Source organism: Bombus huntii, chromosome 2 (genome assembly GCF_024542735.1).
Source record: "Bombus huntii isolate Logan2020A chromosome 2, iyBomHunt1.1, whole genome shotgun sequence".
Taxonomy (NCBI): Eukaryota; Metazoa; Arthropoda; class Insecta; order Hymenoptera; family Apidae; genus Bombus; species Bombus huntii.
Genome location: NC_066239.1, coordinates 1,685,222 through 1,712,722, shown reverse-complemented (window position 1 = coordinate 1,712,722; position 27,501 = coordinate 1,685,222). Strand labels below are relative to the sequence as shown.

Here is a 27,501-nt window from a genome sequence, read left to right as displayed (position 1 = left end):
GATCGTTACGGAGCGCACGGCCGGGGCCGCGGGCCTCGTAATTATAAATGCGGGGAAAAAAGGGTAGCTGTAAAGGCCCGATTACCGCGGTGCGCGAGAGAACGCGGATTCTAATTGACCACCTGCGATTGCACGGTGCCAGTCAGCCTTACTCTGTAGCCGCACGTCTTCATTTTACCAGCCAAGCCACGATGCTTATATGTGCCTTCGATCAAAACGCGAGCCGCTTATATACATACACGCGAAGAGAACGAAAGAAAGGAGGAGAAGGATAAAGAGGACGATAACAACGACAATGATGACGGCGACGACGACTACGACGACAACGACGACAACGACGATGGCAAGGAAAGAAAAAACAAACGACCAAGGGGAGAATAGTAGAGGAAAACCGCGGGAAGAAATGATCGCGGATCAGGCTTCAGATTCTGCGGATACCACACGTCATTTAACACTCTAAGAACTCTAAAGGCTGATCTATTCGCCGATAAATTCAGCTCGCGGCACTCTGTTATGTATCTTCAGAAGATGTCAGCGGACGATCGGATCCTCGCGCCTAATCGCTCGATCGAGACTCGCTGCCGCGGAGTAAATGGATGACCTTGAAATTGGAGGAGCACTACGGCGGCTGCTGCCGAGTAGTTTAGACTGTGAGAATCGGGGGTTGAGAATTGATTTACTATTCTTCTGACAGAAAATTCGTTTGGCTTCTTTTTTCTCTTTCCCCGCTTTTGCACATCATGCAAGAGCAACGCAAAGCGAAAAATATTTTACGGTTTGTGAACCATATGTTACTACGTGGCTAAAAAATTCTTTTCCATGAAATATATGAAAAGTCAACTACGCTATATGCGTAATTATACCACAGCAGAATGGTATAGACACCAAATAGAGGCAAGTCTGTTACAGCAAAGAAGTTAAATCATATCACGATCGGATCATCTTTCCACTATACCGGTAATCTGCTTAATTCCATCATCATCCTGCCATCAAGTTGCTTCTACAAAACAAGAATAGCCCCTATATTATATTTTGTATTACCCAACGTTTAACGCCCAGCTACAAAGTAAGCTATACAAAGCAATTAAAATTTAGTATCGCATCAATCATTACCACCGAAACGAAAGAAACAGAACTACGAAAATTAGTAACATGATAGTAGATACGTGTAAATTTTCTGGATAACGAGATCCTCAACATCCAAATTAGCCAACAAGGAGTATTCAAACTGCTTTCATGACCGTTCATCGAAGACGTGCCTGACGAAGAGTATAACTATGCACGCCACTGCCGCCATGTGTCGTAATAAAATAGTAGGATTCTACGTGGCGAAGGAATTACGTACTTGTGTTCGCGAATAATTACACCGATTAAATGGGAACTGATGAGGGGCGAACATTTTCTGGTCACCTGCCGGCTTGTCTATGTACAGTGACGAACACAAAGACCGCATTTTCACAGATCAGATTTTCCTATAAAATCCTGCGTAAATCTTTAAAACGTAATTTTTGAAACTGAAATATTTCGTAATTTTCTCATTATCATTGCGGGTAGCTGTACAATAACAATGAATAATAAACATGAAATGTAAAATTACACTTAGTACACAGCTAATACAAGAATCCCCACTTTTCAAAAAAAAAAAAAAAAAAAAAATGCAAAACTTTATAAAACAAGCGAAGTTGTGCCAATACTTTTGTTCCTCACTGTATACATACTTTACGTAATCAGAGCCGACGGGATGCATACTTGGGAAACTTCCGGTTCCAAGAATCGCTCATGCCGATATCTTCCTTCTTCTTTTACTCTTTTTCGTGTCTTTTTGTCCGTTTTCACTCATGGAGTACTGGTTCGCTGATTCTAGTAAGGAAATACGAAGTTACACTGGAATTTATACGTTATATAAAATCGATCCTAACGAGACTAATTGAGGAGTCGAATTATCCGCCGGAATGAGATTACCTCAGTCTCGTTTTCCGAAGGATACGAGCTTATTAGATGTTTTGCGAGCAGAACGTCGAATGTACTATTATTAGAAATCGTGCTGATCCTTACTCAATAACAGCCCTAGTCGTATTCGGTTTCTTCTGAATTAAGGAATAAGTGAATGTTGAATTACCATACATTAACCTTTTAATATTTATTCTTAAGGAACATTCATATTTTGTTGACTGTCTTATAATTGACCTATTGCGTATACGACATGAACTCTTCGTAAACTTTCCGTATAGATTATTCTAATTACCTAAAGATCATGTTTGACGTACATCGACGAATTTCTAATGTTAATAATTATTCCTTCTGCCAATTTGTGACGGCAAAGGAAGAAGAATTTTCTAGGTACATAAGTTCAGAACACGATAAGATAACATTCAAATTTTCTAATCCAGAATTATATAAACTTCCTTGGCTGTGTTTGTTACACAAGCCATTTATCATTGTATTATATACCAACGGATACGCCAAAAAGAGACCATTAATAGACAGCAAACAACCTACTTTTACCAGCACTGCAAACAAGCGTAAAACATCCAATAATCATACCGGAAACATTAACAACCCGGCATAAACCACTTGAAAGTTACGCACCGAAAAACGTTTATGTTCAAGAAAAACTGTTGTACAGTTGCTTCACCGATAGAAAATTAGCATTAAAGAGAGCAAAATCGAAGAGCGTAAAATGCAGACAAGATAACCAGAGACAACTAACCTCGTGAAAGCGTTCGTTTCCTTTAGTCCGTTTCTATAGCTGATTCATTACAGCAAAGAGAACATTGAAAAATCTAAATTCCCCGCAAGGGACAGAATTTCATGGACTAACGGCCGGCCAATGAAATCATTGAAATTTCCTGCCACGTGCAGGCTTACGTCTCTCGAAGCGACACGGACATCGTTCAGCAGGAAATTAGCTCGGTTCCCGGAGAAGATAGATTCGAGACAGAGGAGAGGGCACACGCGAACCCCGGATTCCCGGGAAACTGATCGTTTCCGGTCGGATCGTCGGCCACCATTTCCTTCGATTCCTTCGGCCGTCCTGGCTAATAACACGCCAATCGAAAAGGAATTGCTCTGGTCAGAAACGCAGGCCAGACACTCCCAAGGGCTATGCCGCGCCCTCTGGCGCTTTCTGCGCGAAGCTACACGCGATTCAGATTAATAACGGCCGTTCGAGTCAGGGAAGGCCCCCTGTTAGGGCAACAGGAAGCGGTGCATGGGCGGTGAAACGAGCCGCGTTTTCATAGGCAATTTGCCGTGCAGTTGGCGAATCAGATACGAAGCCCTTGATCACGATCACGTGGTGAAACGCACCTTGATGAGAAATCGAGAGGGTGAGAACGAGCCGCGTGTGTGCATGCACTTCTGGTGTTCAACCTAAATGGAAGGCGAGTCGAATCGATGCGGGAGTTCGATCCCTGTTCAGTTAATTTAGATCTGTTTATAGGATAACTGTTTTATATAAGTGAAGATTCCCGAGCGGGAAAGTGATGGTGTCAGGTGAAAAAGCATTTGCGAATTATGAGGCAAAATTTTTATCAAGTGCGAGTTATTGTAAGATGAGGTGACCGGAGGTGTAATATCTTCAGATGTGGTTCTGATACCGAGAGGAAAAGGTTTCTTTCTTAAGTTCCTATATATATCGCAAGAATCTGATGAAGAGAATATATGAGGCTCTGTTCGTTGATTTGAATTAATTGCTATGCATAGTGAACACCTATCATGTGAGGTTATGATTTACAAATGATGAATTAAAATATTTTGATAAATTCAGGCAACAAATCATCTAAAAGAAGATAATGTTTAAGATTGACCGCGTTATCATTATTCTATCTAAATAAATAACTACCAAATAATAACAATAAAAGAATAATATTTTACAAAATCATTGGTGGATGTAAGAGTCACGATGTAGTCTCACTTGGAATCCTGAGACAATCCTGATTGGGGCTGACCATCCTGCATGTCGCAATGTTGTAATTCCATCTGTCAAATTTATATCAAAATTCACCGCCCACCAGCCATTATGCCCCACTTTCTTCCTCGAACTCTTTTTCTCGGCTCCGTTCATCCGTGTCCATCGTTCCCTTTGTCCAAGTCTGATCTCCCCTCCGCCCACCAATCGCGTAATTCACTGGCCAAGAAAAGAAAGTGGAGCGTAATATCGGCTTAAGTCGACCACTGAGCCGGAGATAGTTTATTATAGGTACGGTGCTGGACCGATGTACGGCGTGCGAGATATATATATGACGCGAGGAGGGCATCGAAGGGAGTTTCTCCACCAACCATAGAATACAGAAAGAAAGAGAGAGAGAGAGACAAAGACAGAGAGAAATCGCAAGATTAGCAGCTGATGAAAAGGTGGAGCTTCACGAGATGACGTTTTAAGTGCCGATGAAATTGTACAGCGATAAGTACAGCCTCCGATACACTACCACTAGCAATGGGGTTACGTAGCGTCCCATTATCCATGCAAGGAGTACACGCACACGCGTCTTCTGTCCCCGTCTTTCTTGCCGATGAATCTCTACCTTCTATGCGTGCATACGGTTACTTCGCTCTAGAATATAATGCCACTCTCTGTGTCCGTTCGCTTCGAGCATGAGAACCGATTCGCCATGGGAAGTTGGTATCGCGTATCGATTGGTCAGACGCAAACGCGCCCAGTTAGTAAGAGAAGGAGCGCACAGCGACGGGGGTTCCCGTGCGAGCGAGAGAAGAAGAGAGGGCGCTGCTCGCGGCTAGAGGAAATCCCCGGAGGAATGGATCTCCCTGCAGGTTTTATATGGGCCCTTTACGTGGATTTATCGCCGCTCGGTGGACGCCGTTGGCTCCGAGGAAGAAAGATAGCGAGCAAGAAAGAGAGGCGAGTAGGCACAGGGGAAAAATAGAGGAAGACACGCGCGTTGTACTCTACGTGGGATAAGATACTTCACGGGACGTTAACGTAGCGCTGCCGCGGAGTGATCAAGGTGAAAAGGGTTCAGGGCAATTGTCCACTGTTACTCCGTCGTAATAGACGTTCACCGAAAGCTTTTATTCCGTCGAATAGGCTCGCGCGCTCTTTTGTCACCTGTATCGGCCACGCGTAAATCAGCCAAGGCTCTTTCTTCCTTCAGTTCCTCTCTCTTTTAATGGTCTTCCAACCACGACCGCCTGGTGATTGATGCTTCTTTCCCGGTGAAAGCTCGTCGCTTTGTCAACCCGTTCGCGGCAGACGCTCGTGAATTTATTTAATCCGATGATTTAAGGGCTTGCGATGCGCATCCTGGGTCAGTAACGTGATTTAATATTTTATTCTTCGACGTCTTTCGACTAAGGTTCCTTAATAAATCTTTCTAAGTCGTTTTGTTTCTGTGATATAATTACCTTGATTTATTGCGTTCTTATATTTCGTAAAAACATGATAGTTACATTTCTGCTGATTTTCAGGTTTCGATTTATGAATAGAAATTATAACACACTTGAAAATAGAAACAAAGCTTGTTAGATCCAAAGCTATATGTGCTTTAAAAATAATTTGCAGCTTGAAAGAATTTGTAAAGAACCAAACATATAATTATTAAAACAAGCAATACTTTTAAAATTATAAAGAGCGTGGGACGACACATGTTTAATTCCGACATCAAATAAAAAGACAATTCTGGTAGGATGGGACTAGTTGAAAACGTATTGAATTTTGAAGCTACTATAAGAAATAGAAAATATACAGAGTGGTTGGTAACTGGTGGTACAAGCGGAAAGGGGATGATTCTACGCGAAAAAAAAAGTCAAAAATATAGAATAAAAATTTTTCGTTTGAGGCTTTGTTTTCGAGAAAATCGACTTTGAATTTTCGCTCGGTACGCGTGCATTTTATTACGTCTCGTTATAACGGATCTCACTGTAGATCGTTGTCTCGATGGAAAAATTAAAAAAAAAAGAAAAAAAAACCCCTTTTTTTACGTGGGGAAATCCGGCGGATTTTTATCGGCTAAAACCCCACGGGCGGGCCTAGGTGTAGTTCAGCAACGAGTGAAACCGTTCTCCGGGGGTACTTCCCAAACACTCATAGAAAGCACTACAACATTATAGGCAAGGGGGGAGGGCCCACTTGCCCGTTGTATATACTTCTAAGATGATATTTGGTTTTCCACCTTGGCTTGCCCAAGAGTGGTCTCGAACTCGCGACATCTTACTACCGCATACGCCCTTTACGAGCGTAGCTAGCGAACCCGCCGAGTATTTACTAGTTGTTGACGCATTATGTTCATCAAGTTGTTGGTCTTCAGTGTTGCTACAACGAACACGTGTTTTACAGCTGATAAGATAATAAAATATAGAATAATAGAAAATATAGAATATATAGAATAGAAAATATATAATAAAAATTTTTCGTTTGAGGCTTTGTTTTCGAGAAAATCGACTTTAAATTTTCGCTCGGTACGCGTGCGGTACGTTATAACGGATCTCACTGTAGATCGTTGTCTCGATGGAAAAATTAAAAAAAAAATTTTAAAAAAAGATTTTATTCTATAGTTTCGACTTCTTTTTTCGCGTAGAATCATCCCCTTTCCGCTTGTACCACCAGTTGCCAACCACCCTGTATATAATTTATTGCTTTCTCTATAATCTTCATATAGCGAAAAGTTTGTAATTTGCAATAAAAATAAGACGAGGAAACTTTGCTATTGCATCATAATCTGAGTTAAGGCAATTTGTAACAAAATCTAAAGACGAATCATTGCTTATAGAGCTTTTCATAGTTGTGGTCGCCATTTTTCGGCGCACTTCAAAGCATTTCTAGGCTGTTTCTTGCAACGTAGTGCCACGAAGTATCCCAGTTGAAACAAGCCTAACTCACGTTCCTTCAGAGGTCGTTCCTTATCCATGAAGCAGCTGTAAAGGCAGTAGGCTGAAACGTTGCTCGATAAAGCATGCAGGAACGCGGCGACGAACCTCTGAAGAAGTGTAAGCGTGAGATAAGTAATCCTCCTATCTTAAATGCGTTTCGCCAGCTATGCTATGCGAAACTTTGTCAACCTACCATGGCGAACACGGAATGATTCGTAAGTTGTAATACGCTTGAAAAGCTTTGGTAGGCTGTACGGTGGAGATATGAACGGTGGATACGAGGTATGGTTTAAATTATCCTGAGAGGAGCAGCAAAGGGGGCATAGAATTGTGCCAGATAACTACTATATATAAATACTATATTGTATATATAAATACTATAAATACTGCAGATAAAAGCGTTATTGCGGTAATATGTCTGTGTAGCCGCGAATGGAAAGGAACGCGTATTTTCCGCACAAATGCATGTATTATTGGAACGAAACAAATATCGTGGAATCTCTTGACCGGACCTGTATCAAATGGCTTCTTCTGGTTCTAGATAAGTGCACTAAATACGTACTGCTAATTTACTTATTTTTTTTTTTTTTTTTTTGGAAGATCAATATCTTAAGTATAGTTGTTTAAGTTAAGCGTAATTGTTAATAGAAAGTCATTGTCGTAGACAAGATTTAGAAGATTAAATCATATAAACGAGCAAAAATTCCGCGAACTTTTTACATTATACCAAACTCAAATATATAATCGTTATTTCATGCATTACCTAATTACGAAACAAGCAGTAAAATAGTATGTAAAAATATAGTATATTAAAAAACGTAAATAAAATATTAATAAATTAATAAACGTAAATAATATATGCATTACATAAAATAAAATACAGAACAACAATAAATTTCACAATTGATAACGAATACGTAAAACTTGTATGAACCCAAATAATAGCAAGCAGAATGGTAATAAAATCTAGTTATGGAAGGTCTACCATCTTATCAACAACAAATACCTGTGATTAAAAATCCCCAAGAAAAAGATATAAACAAGGAGAATGATGAATATTAAGGAACCCTCAAGATCTCCAAAATATATTTTCACGGGTGACCCATCAGTAATATACCAAGCTGAGATCTGAAAAGTCTGCCAGTCATAAATCTGTGAGCCGCGTGGCATCTTGAATTTCAGAGGTGCACGAAATTTTCAGGGCACGTTCACCGTAAATCATACCCGTATCTCTGCGGCTTAGTTCTTAGCACAGTGAATTCCCAAGATTTTCAAAACGATCCGCCTTTAAACCCCATCGTATATACCCTTCTCGAATTCTCGTCCAAGAGGAGGCAGAGCCAGAGACAAGTGGCCGTCGAGTTCTCGTAAAGTGATCCAAGCACCTGTGCCAGAACGTTGGAAGAGCGGCAAAGCATAGTAGATAAATACGCGAGAGCGGGAGGTGCAGAGGACGTGGACTCGCGCCAATAACGACGGCAGATATAAAGGTGCCGCCACCATATGGCCGGTAGAGGCCGACGCGAGCGTTGCATAATCTTTCTCCTCTCTGTTGGTGCGCTGCGGCCGCGAGACGATAGCCAGACAGCCGCGTGTCACGCATCTGTCTGTTCTCGTGTTCGCCGCGAACCGCGCCGCACAACGCGATGCGCAGCTAGCACGCTTTATGGAAAATGCGCGCGCATACCGCGCATCCATGTACCTGAATACGTCGAATGCCAATCGTGTAGCGGTTAACCTCTTCGGTAACAGAGCTTCACTTGTGAATACTGAGGAAAAAATGTTGTTATAAGTGAAATACCGTAAAAGCAGTTTAATTCCTTCAGTGATACGGCCGGACCTGGTTTTTGGCAAAATAAAATATGAATATGCACTCGCAATTATCTATTATGCTTTTGCTATGAATCTTTCGACTTCTAGTTTCTCGAATCTAAAAGTCAGATTGCGACTCATCCTTATTCATAACTATACTGCGAATTTTTATGCATTTGTGCGGGATTTGAAGGTATAAAATTGCATAGAATGCATGTAATATAGATATATAAAATATGTAATGTATAGTACGTGTTGTAATAGTAGGTGAACAGGTTTTCTATCTAAATCTCATTTTTATTTATCTTGATAAAAATGTGCATTTTAATTAACTAAACTTGTTTGGCCCTTAATAGGTTAATCGCATCTAACTAGGAACAATATGGTGAGTGTGTGCTCGAGAAGTAATGACTCGACGTCTCATCGCGGAATTAGGGTAAGGTCATTATCGTTGACCTCCGCGTGCCCTCGATCATCGAGTCGTCCAAGAACGTCCTCCGCGGTTCCCGATATGGAATCAAGTTGCCCTAGTTGCATTCAACGTTATCCTTCGTGTCCACCTTACAAGGAGAGGCTGTTGTAAGCAAGCGTCCCCGCGCTATTTATATATCGCGATGAATAAGATCGCGAGAAAATGTGCCAGAGCGCCTTGAGAAATCCGCAAATGATCCTCGAAAAATTTTGTTCGCTCGTTAAGAACCAGTTGTCATCTCTGTTATTCTGTTGTACATACATGGATGATTCATCGTATTTTCGAGGTAATAAAGAAAAAAGTATTGCAACCTTCGAACGTGAGGTGACTTCGAAATGTGAAATATTGTCGAGTTGGTTGTCTGTACTAATTGCAAGATAAACATTTCATTAGTAGTTAAAAGGTAATGATACGAGATTTACGCTGGTTCTGATGGAGTTCTGTGGAGGTATATTATAAAAAGTAAACTAAATTTGTAAAATCTCATTTGTTTTACTATCAAATCTGTTACTGTCAAGTAAGGATATTTATTAATACTGGTAACTCCTAATCTGTAACTTGTAAAATTTCGCTATTTATATCAACTCAAAACTACACGACGATTCCAGGGCATGAAAAGTTCAATTCTAATATTTTCCAGATATTTATTTCAAGCCAGTTATATACTGTGCTTCTCTCAAGCTCAATTAGATCACTCACAATCTAATAAAAAATGTATTTTTCCTTACGGAAGCATTATATCGAGTCTATTTATCTTACACGTCATTTCTGTTTTCAGTTCTCCTAACCAATTACATCTTTGGCTTCAACCTACTTATATACTTAGACCGTCGGTTAAGCTGCATGAATAAACAACTTCTGACGCATATATCAAACTCAAAAAGGAAAAACAGCTTTGAAGAAGGTGCCGGTGATAGTTCGCGCGCCCCTCATTAATCAGTATCAAGTTGTCCATGTCAGGTTCAAAGACGGGACTCGCCAGATGGCGGTGTATGTCTCGGGGAGAAGAAAAGTCCCTAGGGTCTGTACCAAGGGGAAGGGTGATACGCGATTAGGCTCGTTTCTAAATGCAGAAAGTGCAAACGCCTCGCCGTGGGATCAGAAACGCGGCATTCCACGGCTATGCATAAACGGTCGGCATGGTCTGCAGTTGCCCTATGAGAAGGAGTAGTAAATTATCACCATAATAACCCCATGGAAGCGGATTGGATTTCTCACACAGTCTCTCCTCGCCACTCTGTCGCTCACTTCGTCTCTGTTTCTCGTTCGTTTCTCTTGCCCATTTCCTCCTACGCTTAGCAGCAACAGTGGACCGTCTCTCACTGCAACCGTTTACGCCATTCGCGGTGTTTACACGCGGTGGTGGTTTTATAGGAATGTTAATGGGTGACATTCCACCCCCCGGACGAAGAAAAAGGTGAAGTCGTCCGGCCTGTCATCTCTCGATGCTTGTCATTTCATGGCGGGTTTCATGACAGTTACTCGATTATGACCTCTTACCTTCTATCCTGGGTGATCGCGTTCCTTTCCTAGGAACAGGCGCGTTGCAGTTATTGTTTAGAGATACTAACGTTTGTGGTGGTTGGATTTTCTTGGAATCACTACGTTTTAATGACAAGAGGTTTTGGTTTCCGTTTAAGGACTACTCTTTGGTAGTAGCAATGTGATCATTTTAACATTATTTCATATTCGTCTCTGATGACTTGTACAGTAACGTCTCATAATATAATCTAGAAGGTTTGCAATTTTGCCATCAACTTACACGCAGTAATTTAAACCTCAAATTACAAATCGGAAACAAAAATGGACCAACCTCGATACTCAACAAACCGAGTAGCACTATGTTTACAGTGGATACGCGTTCTAACGAATGAAACATATTAAGATCGAAATTCGTGTACATACTCATAAGAATTCTTCGATTCTCTTCATCATTACATATCGGAAGCTTGACCGTGAATTAGCACCGCGCGTCAGGCCAGGTGATAAACTACAATTAGAGGACGCAACTACCATTTCCCTCTCTTCTTCTTTTCTCATATTTCCATCTGGACTCACGCACGATGCATATCGACACAGCCACCGCGTGCGTAAAAACGCGTGCTCGTGGATGCAGAACGGATTTAAGGGTCGTTTCGCGGTCGGGGATCGGCTCGACTATGAAGCAATTATACGCTTCTACGAATCCTGTGCGCGATTGTCAACGGCCTCGTAATTTCTTGTCCAGGTCAAGCCTCCTTCTTCACGCGAAACTCTTTCCCCCTTTTTCTTCGCGACCTTCCTTTTTCCAGAATATTACTCGCCTATCTCTCGTGTGCAAAGTGAATGCAATTTAATTGGCGAAACTTCCCTGAGAATCCCATTTTTCCCGTACTGGGATCGTATGTAGTACTTGTTAAATAAGAAGGACTGCAAGAGGTTTATGAGAAAGGAGAAAAGAAAATGAAATTGTGGTGAAAGATAGATGGACCTGCGGTTAGATTAATATTCCTTGAATTTGTTTCCATAATTCGATCTAATCTAATGTAATTAAAAATTATGGTAAATTTATGATTTCTAATTTTGAATTATTAGACGAGCCATAATTATTAGGATATTTACTGATATTTAGTAAAGATTGAATACTTCTGATAGCTCTCATTATCTAATTATTTCATTTGCTTCAGATGTATCGTATAATGTAAAGTACTAAACAGATTAATTTTTTTTTTAGAATTTTCCAATAAATGTAATGACTAAAATATGTCCTAGTATAAGTGTTCTAGTATACACTTAAAGTTACAAGTACCTAGGTACATTCGTATTACTCTTCCAAACATTTCCTAATATCAACAACCCTTTAACTTTAAAGTATGCTCCATACACTTATGTTATCCAGTAATTATTCCAAAATTTTCAACGAAGGGAAAAGTTGAGTAATCATAGCGTCAACTATTCCGTGTGTAAGTCGCGTAGGGCATTACGGGCACAGGCGTAACGTCTGTTAGCGGCGACGCCTTATCTCATCCCATCTCGTTTCTTCCGTCGTTGTAATTGCGAGGTCTCTCGGGGCCCGCGCCGCAGATGAGTTATATCGTCGGTGTACGGACTTGCACGGTGGGCCCCGCTGATGGGCCCAGTACCGAGGTGAGACTATTCACTGGTCCTGACACCTGACGGCCAGCATCCAGAAAAGGGATCGAGCACTCTTAGGGACCGCATGTAGGAATAGCGATCGCTAACACCGCTATATTTACACATACGATTTATTTCTGGCGATTGTAATGTCACCTTGGAACTATTTGGCGTGTTAAAGACAGATTTTAGAAGAAATAGATGTTGTTTAATTCTTGAATAATATGATGGGCATAGAGAGAAACTTATCTGGATATCTGTGGTCTAAGAGTTATTTGACGAAAAAATAAACTGAGGTCAAAGGTTGTTATACAACGAGCACGAGCAAGATGTATATGAAGAATAATAGAGAAACAAAGATACTAATAAAGATATTTAATAGAGAATAAGTTTCTATGATTATGAACTCATTTTACAACTAACTTCAAAGAATCTTTTCAAAAACACAACTTTTTATAGCAACATAGAGTTTAAAATATATTATACAATATGGAATAGAAGTATCAGCTCCATAAATTAAGAAGTACAAATTGTTGAAAATGTTATGTGAAAGTTGCTCTTTTTATATCGGCCAATAAAAGGAAACCCAAAGAATGAAATTCTAAGAATCATATTGTGTATTGTAACATATATATATATATATCTATACCTATATCCTAGCAGAATATTGTTAACTTCTTATAGCTGATACTTCCTTAATGAAACCACATGATAGTTCGTATACCACTTCTATGCCCTACAATAGTAACTTCCTGAACAACTTCAACTTCTCTTCCCAGCAGCATTCCAATCTAACGATCTCGTTCGTTTCTCTCATTTCCCACGATATCCGCATAAAAAAGTCTCTCGTTGTCCTTCGTCACAGTCGTGCATAATACCATTGATCTTTATTTTTTCCCGCGCAATTTGATTGCGCCATCGATTTCTCATCGAAAAAGGAAGTCTCTATCGGCACGTGAAGACGATTTTCCTTTCAACGAAGAAGAGAACGTGGCGTTCTATGACGATCGCGGCGAACAGTCCTCGCTTGAAAAGCATCGGGACGTCTTTCTGGTCTTTATCACGAACAATACCTCCGCGAGAGGTATATTATAGCCCTTGTTCGCGTTTGACGCGAGGCTGCGCGCGCAGCGTTCGCCGCGCATGCGCATGGGCATAGCGGACGTGCTTCGCGATGATTACTTTCGCAGAAAGTTGAGATAAGCGAGTCAAGAATAACAAAAAAAGAAACTCCGAGCCGGATCGATAATCGCCCGATTTCAATGCGACCAGATGCGCTTTTATGCGTAGGCCGCTATCATTTCTTCATATATATGTAACTATATTGATCATCCGAACACAACGTGAACAAAGACTGCCATATATATATATATATATATATATATATATATATATATATATATATATATATATATATATATATATATATATATATATATATATATATATATATATATATATATATATATATATATATATATATATATATATATATATATATATATGTATATTGCGCTCAGGGACAAATGTGATACTCGAGTTGACACGCGCGGTATGTTGATCAAGTATCTTAGAAGTTTCAAGTTGTAATAATTTAGCGAGTCCACTTGAGACCTTTCGAATCGTTGTCGCCTTCCTCCCACCACTCAAACATTGTTTAAATATTCCTATACCTCAAGGACCACCGTTTGTCGTTCTACCAGATAACAAGGACGAATAGAGAACGGAGAACGTCGAAGTCATGATGGGTCTGCTTTTTTCCTTCCTTACAAACAAAAATGTAAAGCGAGACTAGTTATCCATGTTAGAGAATTATGTGATTGCGAAAAGCATTCGAACAGGTCTAGAGATTTATTGGTAAGACAAGTTTTAATAATAATTTCAATCTTCTACTTAATCCAGAAATTTTCTCTTTAAATCAAATGTTCATATAAATTTGCAGACCGTAAGTAAAGTCTCGCACGACATTAAGAAATTAAATTGAACCACTGAATTCTTTTTGGTATTCGTAAATATCGATTAGCAGAGAAAGAGATGACACGAGCTCGTAAAATGTTGAACATACGACGAATGGTAATTACGACTTTCACCAAAAGCCGAAGGTACCAATTAATCCTTCCTAGGAGGAATGTAGATGCGCAAGAACAGGCTACATATCATCTGATTTATAATGCCGCGTAGTAAAAGGCATTCGCCCTAGGAAGCGCGTTCTAATTGGAGGTATGTTTTTCCCGATCGGGGTCGCCGATGTATCGTACCGCGCGTGCGTACATGTGCACCGGAATTTATGCCCGGTTATGTCGTGTGTTTTAAGGGATCGTCGCTCGAGCGTAATAATTTACGAGCGCTAAACCGGAAAAGATGGAATAACACGCGTGTAACGCCGATGTCAGCGTCAGTCGATGTTTTCCTGATTAACTGGGTCTCTGAACTCCTTTTAACCTCCTAAAGCAAACGAAGTCTTAGTTAACTGAATTATTATTAATTTCGTCTATTTAATATTTGATATGATTAAATCTAACCATACAACCTAATATTATATGAAGGAAAAATTATAACCAGAGGGGAGAATCAGAATGAACTCCTATTATATGACATTATATGTTTACATTACATATTATATGTTTGTAACAAGAAGAAAAACAGGACAACGGTGGCTATGTGGTTACTGTAGCTGACTGCAAACACATAGGTTGGCGGTTCAAATCCATTCGCTCCTGGATTTTGACATAAGTGTGTTCAGGATCAGAAGTGAAATGTGATGGGTGTGAGAATCCGTACTTGCGCGACGCAGTTTCTAGGTCTTAGGTCTCTCTAGATCTTTGACATTTACGAAATATAATGAGGAGAAGTTTCAGACGAAAGGGAAATTACCTCCTGAGATGTGAAAAATAAAAAAAAGCCTACCTATGAAAACAACATAGAAAAAAGAAAAAAGAAAAAAGAAGAAAAAAGAAAAAAACAAGATGAAAAATACGCTTGTTCAAATGGAAATTAACAGTCTTAACTAAGAGTAACACGAAAAGAATTTTCGGTAGTCTGTAACAAGACTAATTCTTTTTTTCTGTATCCCCGAGGGACCGAACTAGTCGAGTCGATCCAGTTACCATTTCCAATCGAGATGGAATTCGATCCTTGGTTATAAATAGGACCAAGAGTGAAGGTAGTACACAGGCCGGTCGGTATCTACCAACAGGCTGGATAGCAGTACGCACTTCGCCAATCTGCAGGATAGCCGATACAACTCGCACGCAGCGGTTTAACAACCGGGTCAGTGTTTTTCGCTCTAGTTGTGTTGATATGTATAATCTTAGTAATTATATACCACCACTGTGAAGATTTACCTGACGTTGGGCAAGGAGAGGCTCTGTGAATTCTCACAGGTGAGATAGGGAAAAGACGAGGGGCGAAGGTATATCCACATTTTATTCCGTGCACCAATCACAGCTGATTGGTACCGACTGTTATTTGTCGGGGCTCGAAGAAAAAAATCCATTCGATAGTCTACTCCTACGTGTTCGTGTGGACCGACCAAACGGATATATTGTTAAGGGCGAAAATTACAGACAGCCGGCCGTCGGAACTCTACCGAAATAATTATTCGGCCAATCGGGATCGATTATTGTACTCGTTAACCGGTCGGCTAGTATCATTACCGGAATTATCTTCCATCCTGACTGTATTACTAAATCGAAATCATTAATGATTTCGTTGTAACTAATTTCCAACAATCGTACCGCCAGCCTTTTTAACATACTTATGAATAGCGTATTTCTTTCCTTCAAACAGAAATGTCATAATCGTTTGGAATAATACAAAATGACGGAATTATATCCGGTTGTTCGTGATGCAAAATTTGTTAAAACTTTTATTCATTAAGAAATAACTTCGATTGCTAAACTATGAAAACTATGATACGAATTTCAATCATTTTAAAATGACAATTCGTAAAGGCTTCTAACATTTAGTCGAGAAGTAAGGTAGTCCTATTTTTTTATTATGTTTTATTTTATCCTTGCAACTTTGTTTCAATGGTCAAAATGTATTGAATCTGTTGAACCATCTATTGACGATGCAATTAATATTATTTTTAAGAAAGTTATAAACAATTGAGAGCTTTTATTAAAAATTCAACCACTTTGCAACAACCTGATATTATGGACTCGTCATATTGCGTAGACCACACATTCGAATGGAAATTCAATGTGTTGGTAAACTCGTTAAACTAATCAAGGAAAAAGCAGAAACTATGGAAATCGATTGTTAAGTGATGTTATTAACTAATGCTACATGAACAGTTCTCGACAATTATTATCCACCCTTTACAATGTTGCAGTATGTCTAGTGACACGCGAAACATACGAAACGGTCAATTTTAGCCCATCGCGAACCTGCGACTCATCACTAGTCTGCGTTTATTCGTATAATTTAGCGTACTAGTAAATCGCGCGGGAAATACTCGCGCGACAGAACCAGTTCGTCCGCATCGAGCCTTAAGGTTACGAGGAGTGATCGATTGGCGCGCATTCTGACATCGTAAAGGGAAGATGCACATGCACACGCGAACGCCTCTCGAATTGAGAAAGGGGATCTCCTAGAGAGAATGCAGAATAGCATTATGTAACTTGCGTACGATCGTTAAATCTGATTTTATATGACGGATGCTACGAGTGAAAGTTGGGCGAATTGAAGAAGAGAGTTGGGCGACGTAAAAAGAAAAGCTATTTGACGTCACGTGAAAGTGGTACCTGTGTAATTATCAGGAAATCTGATATGAAAACGATAAGAAGAAAGATGTACACTTAAAAATTAAGAAGATATATTACAATAATAACAAGTAAAATCTATACGTTTGTTCGTACTTATTTTACTTCTATAACTAAATTATATACAGGGTGGTTGGTAACTGGTGGTACAAGCGGAAAGGGGGTGATTCTTCGCGAAAAAAGAAGTCGAAAATGTAGAATAAAATCTTTTTTTTAATTTTTTTTTTAATTTTTCCATCGAGATAACGATCTACAGTGAGATCCGTTATAACGTGCCGCACGCGTACCGAGCGAAAATTTAAAGTCGATTTTCTCGAAAACAAAGCCTCGAACGAAAAATTTTTATTCTATATTTTCTATTCTATATATTCTATATTTTCTATTATTCTATATTTTATTATCTTATCAGCTGTAAAACACGTGTTCGTTGTAGCAACACTGAAGACCAGAGTTTTCTTATACCAGAGTATAAGGACAACTTGATGAACATAATGCGTCAACAACTAGTAAATACTCGGCGGGTTCGCAAGCTACGCTCGTAAAGGGCGTATGGGGTAGTAAGATGTCGCGAGTTCGAGACCACTCCTGGGCAAGCCAAGGTGGAAAACCAAATATCATCTTAGAAGTATATACAACGGGCAAGTGGGTTTCCCGACCCCCCTTGCCTACTATGTTGTTGTGCTTCTATGAGTGTTTGGGAAGTACCCCCGGAGAACGGTTTCACTCGTTGCTGAACTACACCTAGGCCCGCCCGTGGGGTTTTAGCCGATAAAAATCCGCCGGATTTCCCCACGTAAAAAAAAGGGTTTTTTTTTCTTTTTTTTTTTTAATTTTTCCATCGAGACAACGATCTACAGTGAGATCCGTTATAACGTACCGCAGGCGTACCGAGCGAAAATTCAAAGTCGATTTTCTTGAAAACAAAGCCTCAAACGAAAAATTTTTATTCTATATTTTCGACTTCTTTTTTCGCGTAGAATCGCCCCCTTTTCGCTTGTACCACCAATTACCAACCACCCCATATATTCGAATTCAGGGAAGTCTAACCTCTGCAAATCAAAGTTTTCTTTTATAAGTCAAAGTTTAAGCACCACTGCCTATGCGATTTGAAACGATAGATATATATTTATTTTACAATGGAAAATCGTATTCTAAATAAAAGTCTACCGTAAATTAATCATTAAACTTTAACAGTTAAAGTCTTTCGTAGAATCTCTACAACTCGAAAAGTATTAACTGTACGAATTCCCTTTAAGCCAATTTGTTGAACCTCCCTTATACGAAAAACTCGATAAGATGAAACCTCGAAAAATCAAAGAATTTTGCTATTCCTGGAAATTCAAGTTACCGAGATTCGATTATAGTTTTAATTTTCCCAAGCATCTCAACATCGTGGAGGGCATCCTCGGCCATGTTTAGCTTGGAGGCGCGTCTAAGGTATGCGTACCTCGAGCCTGGTATAATAAAGAAAATCCACGATGCAATAGCCGGAGCACAAAAGGACGAGAGAATAAATCAAAACGGCGTCGGTAATGCGCGGCTCGTCGACGCAAGAAAGGCTTTAAGGTATCAGAGTTTTATGCGGCATGAGAAATCGCTGATTTTCCCACGCGCGCAGTGGTACGCGCGCGCACAAGCGCTACCGGGACCGCAACGGAGGCGCAATCGCGTTTGCAAATGCGCCTTGAGGCCGTGTGCTCGCTCGTGCACTCGGGTGCCCGACGTTCGCGCTCGTTCCTTCTATCGGAAATATAATTGGCGCTTTGCAAATCCATTAACCGACCCCATGTGGCAGGTGGCGTTGCCGTATTACCGCCGCTGGGCCTGCTCGCTAGTAATTCATAGTTTCATGCTTTCCACTGCTTAAAGACTTAATGGAAGTTGCGCACGCATACGTTCCAAGTTGTGCGCGCATCGCCATCGTTATCTGTTACGCGTCTGTAGAAAAACAACCGTGCTCCCGTCCGTGAAAGATATAGAAAGTGTTATAACGTTTGCATGCTGACCAGGCCTTGCAACTCGTCGAGATAATCTATTCCCGGCCGTGCACGAGGCTTGTTTTCAGGGACACGTGCCTGCTAAACGCCGCTATAACCTCTCTAGGAGTTTCAGTCGAATGGAAGAAGGAACAAGCGATGATTTATGAAGTTTGCTCGACGCTTTGGAAACAGGGTGGAAAAAGGTGCTATATAAATAGACGACTTCGAGGGATTCAAATATTATTTACCTGTTAGAACAACGTTGGAAATGGGAGATAATTATAAGCACACGGTGATGTACGTAATTTGAGTACCATGAAGATACTTATGTCAAGGTACATTTACCGTAAAGAGTAGTTACAATAATAGAGTAAGGTAGGATTGTTTGAGTCAGCTAAGCCCCAACGTCTTAAAATTCAGTCTCTCCTCCCAAATATAAATAATTTAAAAATTATTTATAGCTGAATTTGAATAATTACCAGGCAAATTGTTTACTTAAATCAAACATCCTACAGATATCAATGACCCTAGCTCATCCTACTCTAAGGATATTTTTGAAGAGATTTCATAATCTTGTATCTATTAACAGTGATGTGTTAATGCGTTAAGCACATTTACTGGGAATTTTAATTCTAATGTCTTTTACAAAAGTCATTTCACCGTAATTCTTATAAATTAATGTTCAGTTATCATAAACCCATTGTTTAAACAATTATATGCAACGTTTGACATATTAATGACAATAATTGTCTAATAGCTACATCTGATAATACTGAATAAAGCGTTATCGTGTAGTCATTTAAATTATGAATAGCTGAATATTCCATGCAGTAACGTTGCCGCTAGTGTCGAGATACGAAACAGATAACGTTAAAACTATAATAATGTTTACGTGGATTCATAGAGCTGGCGCGGAGCCCGCGCAAGACGGCAAATAGCAAGGCACAAAGATCCGTTCGTCCGCAATGCGATATAAGACCATGGGTTGGGTTAGATAGAGGATGCATTTGAAGCTACCATTAAGCCCGTGATTGATAATGCCCGCAGACCCGTTCTGCGCCATCGCGTCCGTTCGATCAAGGTCTCCCTGAGTATACCGATCGCGTAAAAAACGAAAAGCGCGTGGCGGCTGTGGCGCGCAACAACGCAAAATCACTGCAAAAAGCGAAAGAAGTGACATCGAGTGCACTGTCACCGACATTCCTCTTACAGCTCTATATCTGCCTTGCTCTCCGGCAAGAAACGATAATTAACAACGAAATTTCACGATACATGCATAGTTTTAAGTTGGAAAAAATTAGCAACTGAACGTAATTGAATATTCATATTGAAATTCATGGAATGTTGGTATTAAATTGAAAAATATTCATGACTGGGAATTTCGTTATTCTTACAATTAAGTATGAAAGAAGCGTAAAATAGTTTACTTTGCTAAGTACGTACTTAGAGATAAAGAATAGAATGTACGGCGTGTCAACGCATAAAAGAGATAAAAATAGCATCGTTGAAGCAGAGTATTCTTTTCATCGATGACGACGATGACGATGCAGCTGTTAACTAGCAAAATGCCATTATTTACCCAACCTTGACGATGAAAAGAGGGTAGGCAACTATAGCTCGGACTAAAATCTAGAAAACACGAGCGACAAAAAATGACTTGTGGTGAAACGACAGTGACGGAGCATGTGCTCTATGAGAATCATCTTTCGTCGGCGAAGATCAGAGCGTCCAACCTTGCTTGGGAAAAACGCTAAACGAGGTATTTGCACGATGAGTCGACGAATCTTATACACGATGCACCCTTTGTTTTGCTTCGAAAAATCTATGAACGTGACGAGCCGTGTCAGGTATTTATCCTATTTTGCGAAATGGATGTGCATTTCATTAATTTTTTAATCTACTCTATTATACTGATATTACAGAGGAAAAAATCGGCTGAAGTGTTCGCATACTTACGAACGGTAGCGTATGTCTGTCTTACTAACATTACCAGCCTTAGTAACATTATAAATATTCCCTATTTTGTGATAGAAAGGCGATTCCTTAAAATTTAATATTTCACGCACAATTATCCACATCAAGAAGATTATAAAGCTAAAGGGATAGAGACTGGTTGAAGAAGTTGGTTGCATGGATTTCTCCGTAACGGGGAAACGTAGCTTCCCCGAGAATAAGCCATCAGAAATTGCGCGAAAAGCATTATGACCGGTGCCAAGTTTCGTGTGGCACGCGAGAGATTACTTTCTAGAGCTCTCCGGCATACCTTCCAGTTGGAAGGTTTCCTCTAGCTCTAGGAAACGTCCGGATATGATAATAAGCGATGCTCGCGCCAACATTCTACGTTGAGCACGATTCGAACCCTCGGGGCTACGTACTGGGTTCGCATCAACAGCTCTCGGAGAACCAATCCTCTTCCCTGAAGTCGCTGTCACGACCACCTGGAACGTCTCTGTTCCGTGGATGGTCTTTTAAATCCCTAGCATCTTTCCAACAGTCACGCCTCCTCAGTTTGTTTCGCGTGCTTTCCAACAACATTCACAGTGTTCCCATGTTCTCCATGAAACAGCTATTTCTCGCAAAGAAACTTCGACTCTGGTGGAATATCAATGACAAATTCATACGAAGATGGTAAAATTGACTTTTAATGATGACCAGTGATTGCCACATCTGGAGATTTCCTTTTGTAAAAGCTATAATTGTTATAACGTCCTCCTTAGTTGAACCACTCATCTAGTGTATTTTCATCTTTTAGGAAATGCTAAAATATCGAAGTTTCCCGTGTTTCATATTTTAGTTATATATATAGCGTATAACTGTTTGCTAGAAATTTGAAATTTCCTTAGATCTGTGATAAATGCGGTAAGATTACTCCAAAGTAAAATATACTCATCTTCTCCGGTTAATAGGTTAAATAGAAGTCGTTAGCATTATTCTGAACTACGTTGGAATAGAACTAGAGAACACCAGTTTCTCCTAAAAAGACATACATTTCTTCGCATCGAGCGATATCTCTAAGTGTAAATAGTAGACTTACAATACGCTTGTAACGATACAGGTGATACACGCGAGAGACCAAGAGATCCGCTTGTCCACATAATTAAGTAAAAACTACGACGCGAAGGTAGGTCGCAAACGCGTCTTCACGTAGTAAACTCTTCAATTGCGCAAATATCTCGGAGCCTCGATGGAAGAAATTAGCATAATGCCGGGAAGCATTAGGCTCGTGAGCGCAAATTGTGCGGCGGGCATCGGCTCAAAGAAATACACAAGGGAATAAGGAGGAAGAGACAGGCTTATGTAGAGGGTGGAACAAGGAGCAAGGAGAAGAAACTAAAGAAAAACAAGGAAAAAAAATAAGAGGAAAAATCAGGAGCACGTCGTTTATTTTTATATGCATGAAAAGTCATCAGTAGTTGACTGGTTGAAACATGAATAGGATCTGTCCACCGGAGAATGACTTGAGCAAACTGTCGCTAATCGTTACTGCCTGTGTGCGAAACGCGTCGTTTTTGCTTCTGATTCGCGTCTTGTTACCACGTTCAGGTAATTTACCACAGAAGCTCATATCAGGCGCCTTCGTGGGTTCCATGGAAGAAATCCAAGGAGTTGTACTATCCATGTAATCGTATTTATGGCAATACGTGATTACATTTCTTTTAACCGGAGGCAAGAAAGATAAAGGATATGCCTCCGTCATTTTTTCTTTTTTGTAGCGTTGGGATGCGCTATCTTATTAGCACTGTAAAGAAGGCGTGTAACCAGCGAAACAAAAAAGGATCGATAAAAGTGATCCTCGTCTTGTTCTTTTTAAACTGGAATGCATATATCATTTGTACATCCTGTTTAAATAACAAAGGGAAAGGAATATTTGCTCGTAATCGGTAAAAATTACCTTCACCTTCTTCTTTTTAAACCGGAATGCGTATATCATTTGTACATCCTGTTTCAATAACAAAGGGAAAGGAAAATTTACTCGTAATCGGTAAAAATTATCTTCAATTTCTTTTTTATAAATTGTAATACATACACATATCATTTTTGCATCCTGTTTAAATGACAAAGGGGAAAGGAAAATTTGCTCCTTTTCTCTGCTACCATATTGGTACTACTCCGCCAGAGAACATAGCGAGAATAATTCCACTCATCTTAATAATGATACTTGATCGACGATATGACGTTAGAATCGAAAGAGAGTTCTCTAGCTCACCGTGAAAACCGAGAGCTCGTTACGCGATGACGACACATCGGAGATCCATCGAAAGTCCATCCCGTCTGAACGTGAAAGTGTTGCAAGAAAAGCAGGTTATTACAGGTAGTTACAGGTGGTTACAGGTAGTTGAAGTACCGCCAGCTCTCCTTCGCACTTCCTAAAGGCCGTTCCCCGGCCTACGAGCACGATCTCGACCGCACACTCGTGTGCTCCTTCCTTTCCCGTGACGCAATATATCGTGTCTTTCAAAGCAATTCCTGTGGTTCGAGACACCAATATGGACACGCGCGTATACACACAGAGAAAGAGAAAGAAAGAGAGGAGGAGACAGGTATACGTTTTCGTGCGGTGTAACTGACCTGTCTCGAAGAAACATAAGTTGCGCCGCGCGGAGACCGCAGACCTGTCCATTTCGTTCTTTTTCCCTTTCTTTTCTCGTTTCGTTGCCCTTTGCAATCGGAATGCCAAGCCGGCCAGCTGCAACGAAAGTAAATGCGCCGGGGAAGACATTGAATTAGCACGATATATCGTGCACGGTTTATCTCCTCCCGTGGCTTTCCTGACCGCCGGACAAATTCTTTGATAGACTGTGCGCCAGCCGTCTACGCGACTAAAATTACCACATTCGCCGGCTTTACGACTGCGCGTAATTAAAAACTTACATTTTCATGGCTTCCCAACGTCTATCTTCGGTCTTTCTTCGTAGATCGTTTGATTGATGATATACGTTTTTGGGGAATAACGTTGTATCTAGTGACTTTTACAGTGTAGAGTTACATATAGGGATATTAGTTGTTTTATAGGTTCAGCCATGTCACTTAGCATTTATGGTAGAACATGTTTTAATTAAAGAGATACCCTGTGTTAAGAGAAACGTAAAAGTTTTGTCACGTTATAATAGAATTTATTAGGAATCAACTACTTGTTAAGAATTATTATAACATGCCTTTAATCTTCTTCTTTCTAATCGTTTTTTCCTTTTTTCTTTTTTCACGTGGCGCTCGTGGTATGTGTTCACTTCCCATTTCAAGGTTTACGTTCTTACAAAACCTACTTATCAATACGAGCGAATTATTCGCAAAAATCCACAAACTAATTAATCTCTAAACCATTACTAAACAATATTGCGCAATCAGAATATAAGTTAGATTCTGCCTCCCTTATTTCCGCCATCCATATACAGCGCATTCATCAATTATCTTCCCGAAAAGCCGGCAACTTCCGGAAGTTGGTGCAAACTCCGAGCAATATTCAACCTCCAACCTTTCTAGCGGTTCATTACCTCCTCGATATTCTTGGAATTAATCACGCCGCGGCCTCGTTAATCATACGCCGATGATAACGCCGGGAAGAAAAGTGTTCCGAAGGAAACGAGCGGCGTAACCTGTCCCCTTCTCGCCCAGAATCACTTTCTCCCACAACGAAAAGAAGCGAGACGTAAATCCTGCCGGTATCCTCGACTGTCGATCTCTCGCGCGTGCAAAACGAACAAGCGTAACACGATCCCTCAGCGTGCGAAATAATCACAAACAGTTAACAGACTGGAGTACTATCTCTGTAATTTTCGTGACTCAGTCTCGCTCCGAATCTTTTATAATTATGATACACAATTTATATTCTTATGTAATAAATGTTGTATCTTTCTTTTAATAAGAAACTTTCACAGTCCTCTGCTAATTGTGCTCCTCTGTATGCCGAGGATTCGAACTCGCGACGCGTCGTCTTCAGTTCTGGGCCTTAACGAGCGTAGCTGACTGCCCCGCCTATATTCTTATACAGCTAAAAAAATGGTTTCTATGTCAGTAGGTTTACGAGCCACGTCGTTTTTATGCATTTCGAATTTCACGAGGAAAAGCACACAAACCGTTTACATTTTTCTTCTAACATTTGTACTGACTTTTATCTATTTAACGAGACGAATATACAGGGTGGTGGGTAACTGGTGGTACAAGTGGAAAGGGGGCGAAAAAAGAAGTCGAAAATGTAGAATAAAATCTTTTTTTTTAATTTTTTTTTTTAATTTTTCCATCGAGACAACGATCTACAGTGAGATCCGTTATAACGTACCGCACGCGTACCGAGCGAAAATTTAAAGTCGATTTTCTCGAAAACAAAGCCTCAAACGAAAAATTTTTATTCTATATTTTCTATTCTATATATTCTATATTTTCTATTATTCTATATTTTATTATCTTATCAGCTGTAAAACACGTGTTCGTTGTAGCAACACTGAAGACCAACAACTTGATGAACATAATGCGTCAACAACTAGTAAATACTCGGCGGGTTCGCTAGCTACGCTCGTAAAGGGCGTATGCGGTAGTAAGATGTCGCGAGTTCGAGACCACTCCTGGGCAAGCCAAGGTGGAAAACCAAATATCATCTTAGAAGTATATACAACGGGCAAGTGGACCCCCCCCCCCTTGCCTATAATGTTGTTGTGCTTTCTTTGAGTGTTTGGGAAGTACCCCCGGAGAACGGTTTCACTCGTTGCTGAACTACACCTAGGCCCGCCCGTGGGGTTTTAGCCGATAAAAATCCGCCGGATTTCCCCACGTAAAAAAAGAGGTTTTTTTTTTTTTTTTTTTTAATTTTTCCATCGAGACAACGATCTACAGTGAGATCCGTTATAACGAGACGTGATAAAGTGCACGCGTACCGAGCGAAAATTCAAAGTCGATTTTCTCGAAAACGAAGCCTCAAACGAAAAATTTTTATTCTATATTTTCGACTTATTTTTTCGCGTAGAATCACCCCCTTTCCGCTTGTACCACCAGTTACTAACCACCCTGTATATCGAAATTCATTTTCTTCGAAGCTTTCTAGTTTTGAAGTTTTCTGTGTGATGTACCTGTCTCTACGGATACGCGTCAATTTGACGCAATCGTAAAGTAAGCACTGCCACTATAATAGATATAAACGCGATAAAAGAGTTAGTTCCTGAAAAAAGTAAACGTAAACAATGCAACGACGATACTTCGAACCTGATTTCTCGCATTTCAAGTTGGTGAGACGGCGTCACTATTTTATGTCCTACGTATTTACGTTGGAAAATCCTTATGCAGAAAAGGGATAAGCATTAGAAGAAAAAACAAAACTCGGTGTATGAATTGCAGTCGTAGTATGAAGACGTTTTCGAAGTTTCAGTTATTATTAGTCCGTACACTCGAGAAGAAAATACTAGTGCATTTTGAGCATCAGTAATATTATTGTGAAGTTGCGAATTATTGTGAATTTATTATTGTGAAATTCAACTGTTCACCGTTTTGACAAATAGCCCTTGTCATTTATGCGTTCGAATATGTCTAGAAGAGGAGATAACACATTGCAAAAAATAGTCGATATAAGCGAGGAGTGCTCTAACACAAGCTACGAAGAGAATGAAAATAAGTAATTTCAAAACAAGGATGAATTTGAGATTCTCGAATCAGATGAAAGCGAAAAACAGAGGAATCGTCGGATAGGAAGATCTCCGGAATTTTTGTCACAGCAGGAAAAGGATGCATCTCCCATGCGAGTACTGAGTCTAAGAATGACACAAACATTCTCAGATTATCCCAAAATTTGAATGCAGTTCGTGATACAGAAATTGCGGCCGATGGAACAACTTGGAAGAAATTGGAAATAGACGGTTCTAGTGGTAGACGACCTATCCACCCAATATTTAATTAATTAATAAAATATAAATTATCCCAAAATTTGAGTGCAGTTCGTGATACAGAAATTGCGGTCGATGGAACAGCTTGGAAGAAATTGGAAATAGACGGTTCTAGTGGTAGACGACCTATTCACCCAATATTTATTAATTAATTAAATTTATTTTTAATTTATTAATTAATTAAATTTATTTTTAATTTATTAATTAATTAAACTTATTTTTAATTTATTAATTAATTAAATTTATTTTTAATTTATTAATTAATTAAATATTGGGTGAATAGGTCGTCTACCACTAGAACTGTCTATTTCCAATTTCTTCCAAGCTGTTCCATCGACCGCAATTTCTGTATCACGAACTGCATCCAAATTTTGGAATAATTTATATTTAATTAATTAATAAATATTGGGTGGATAGGTCGTCTACCACTAGAACCGTCTATTTCCAATTTCTTCCAAGTTGTTCCATATTTAATAATCAATATTTAATTAATTAATAAATATTGGGTGGATAGGTCGTCTCTTACTAAATCAGCCTATTTCCAATTATTCGCACAAAAAGGAACGTGGTGACAGGTAGTGTAAACAGTGTCTTCCACTTGATAATCAACAGAAACATGTTGGAACATATAAAATCTTGTACCGAAGCAGAGGTATGTCGTG

General features: G+C 39.8%; 1 protein-coding gene and 1 long non-coding RNA gene across 4 annotated transcripts in view; both read left to right on the top strand.

Annotated features, from left to right (window-relative positions):
• The window catches only part of LOC126875939 (uncharacterized), a 174,079-nt gene that overhangs the window by 119,806 nt on the left and 26,772 nt on the right, over positions 1-27,501 (top strand). The window lies entirely within an intron of this gene.
• LOC126876189 (uncharacterized) lies at positions 13,711-17,604 on the top strand. Its single transcript, XR_007693991.1, has 2 exons — positions 13,711-14,083; positions 14,169-17,604. It is a non-coding gene; the product is annotated as an uncharacterized LOC126876189 (long non-coding RNA).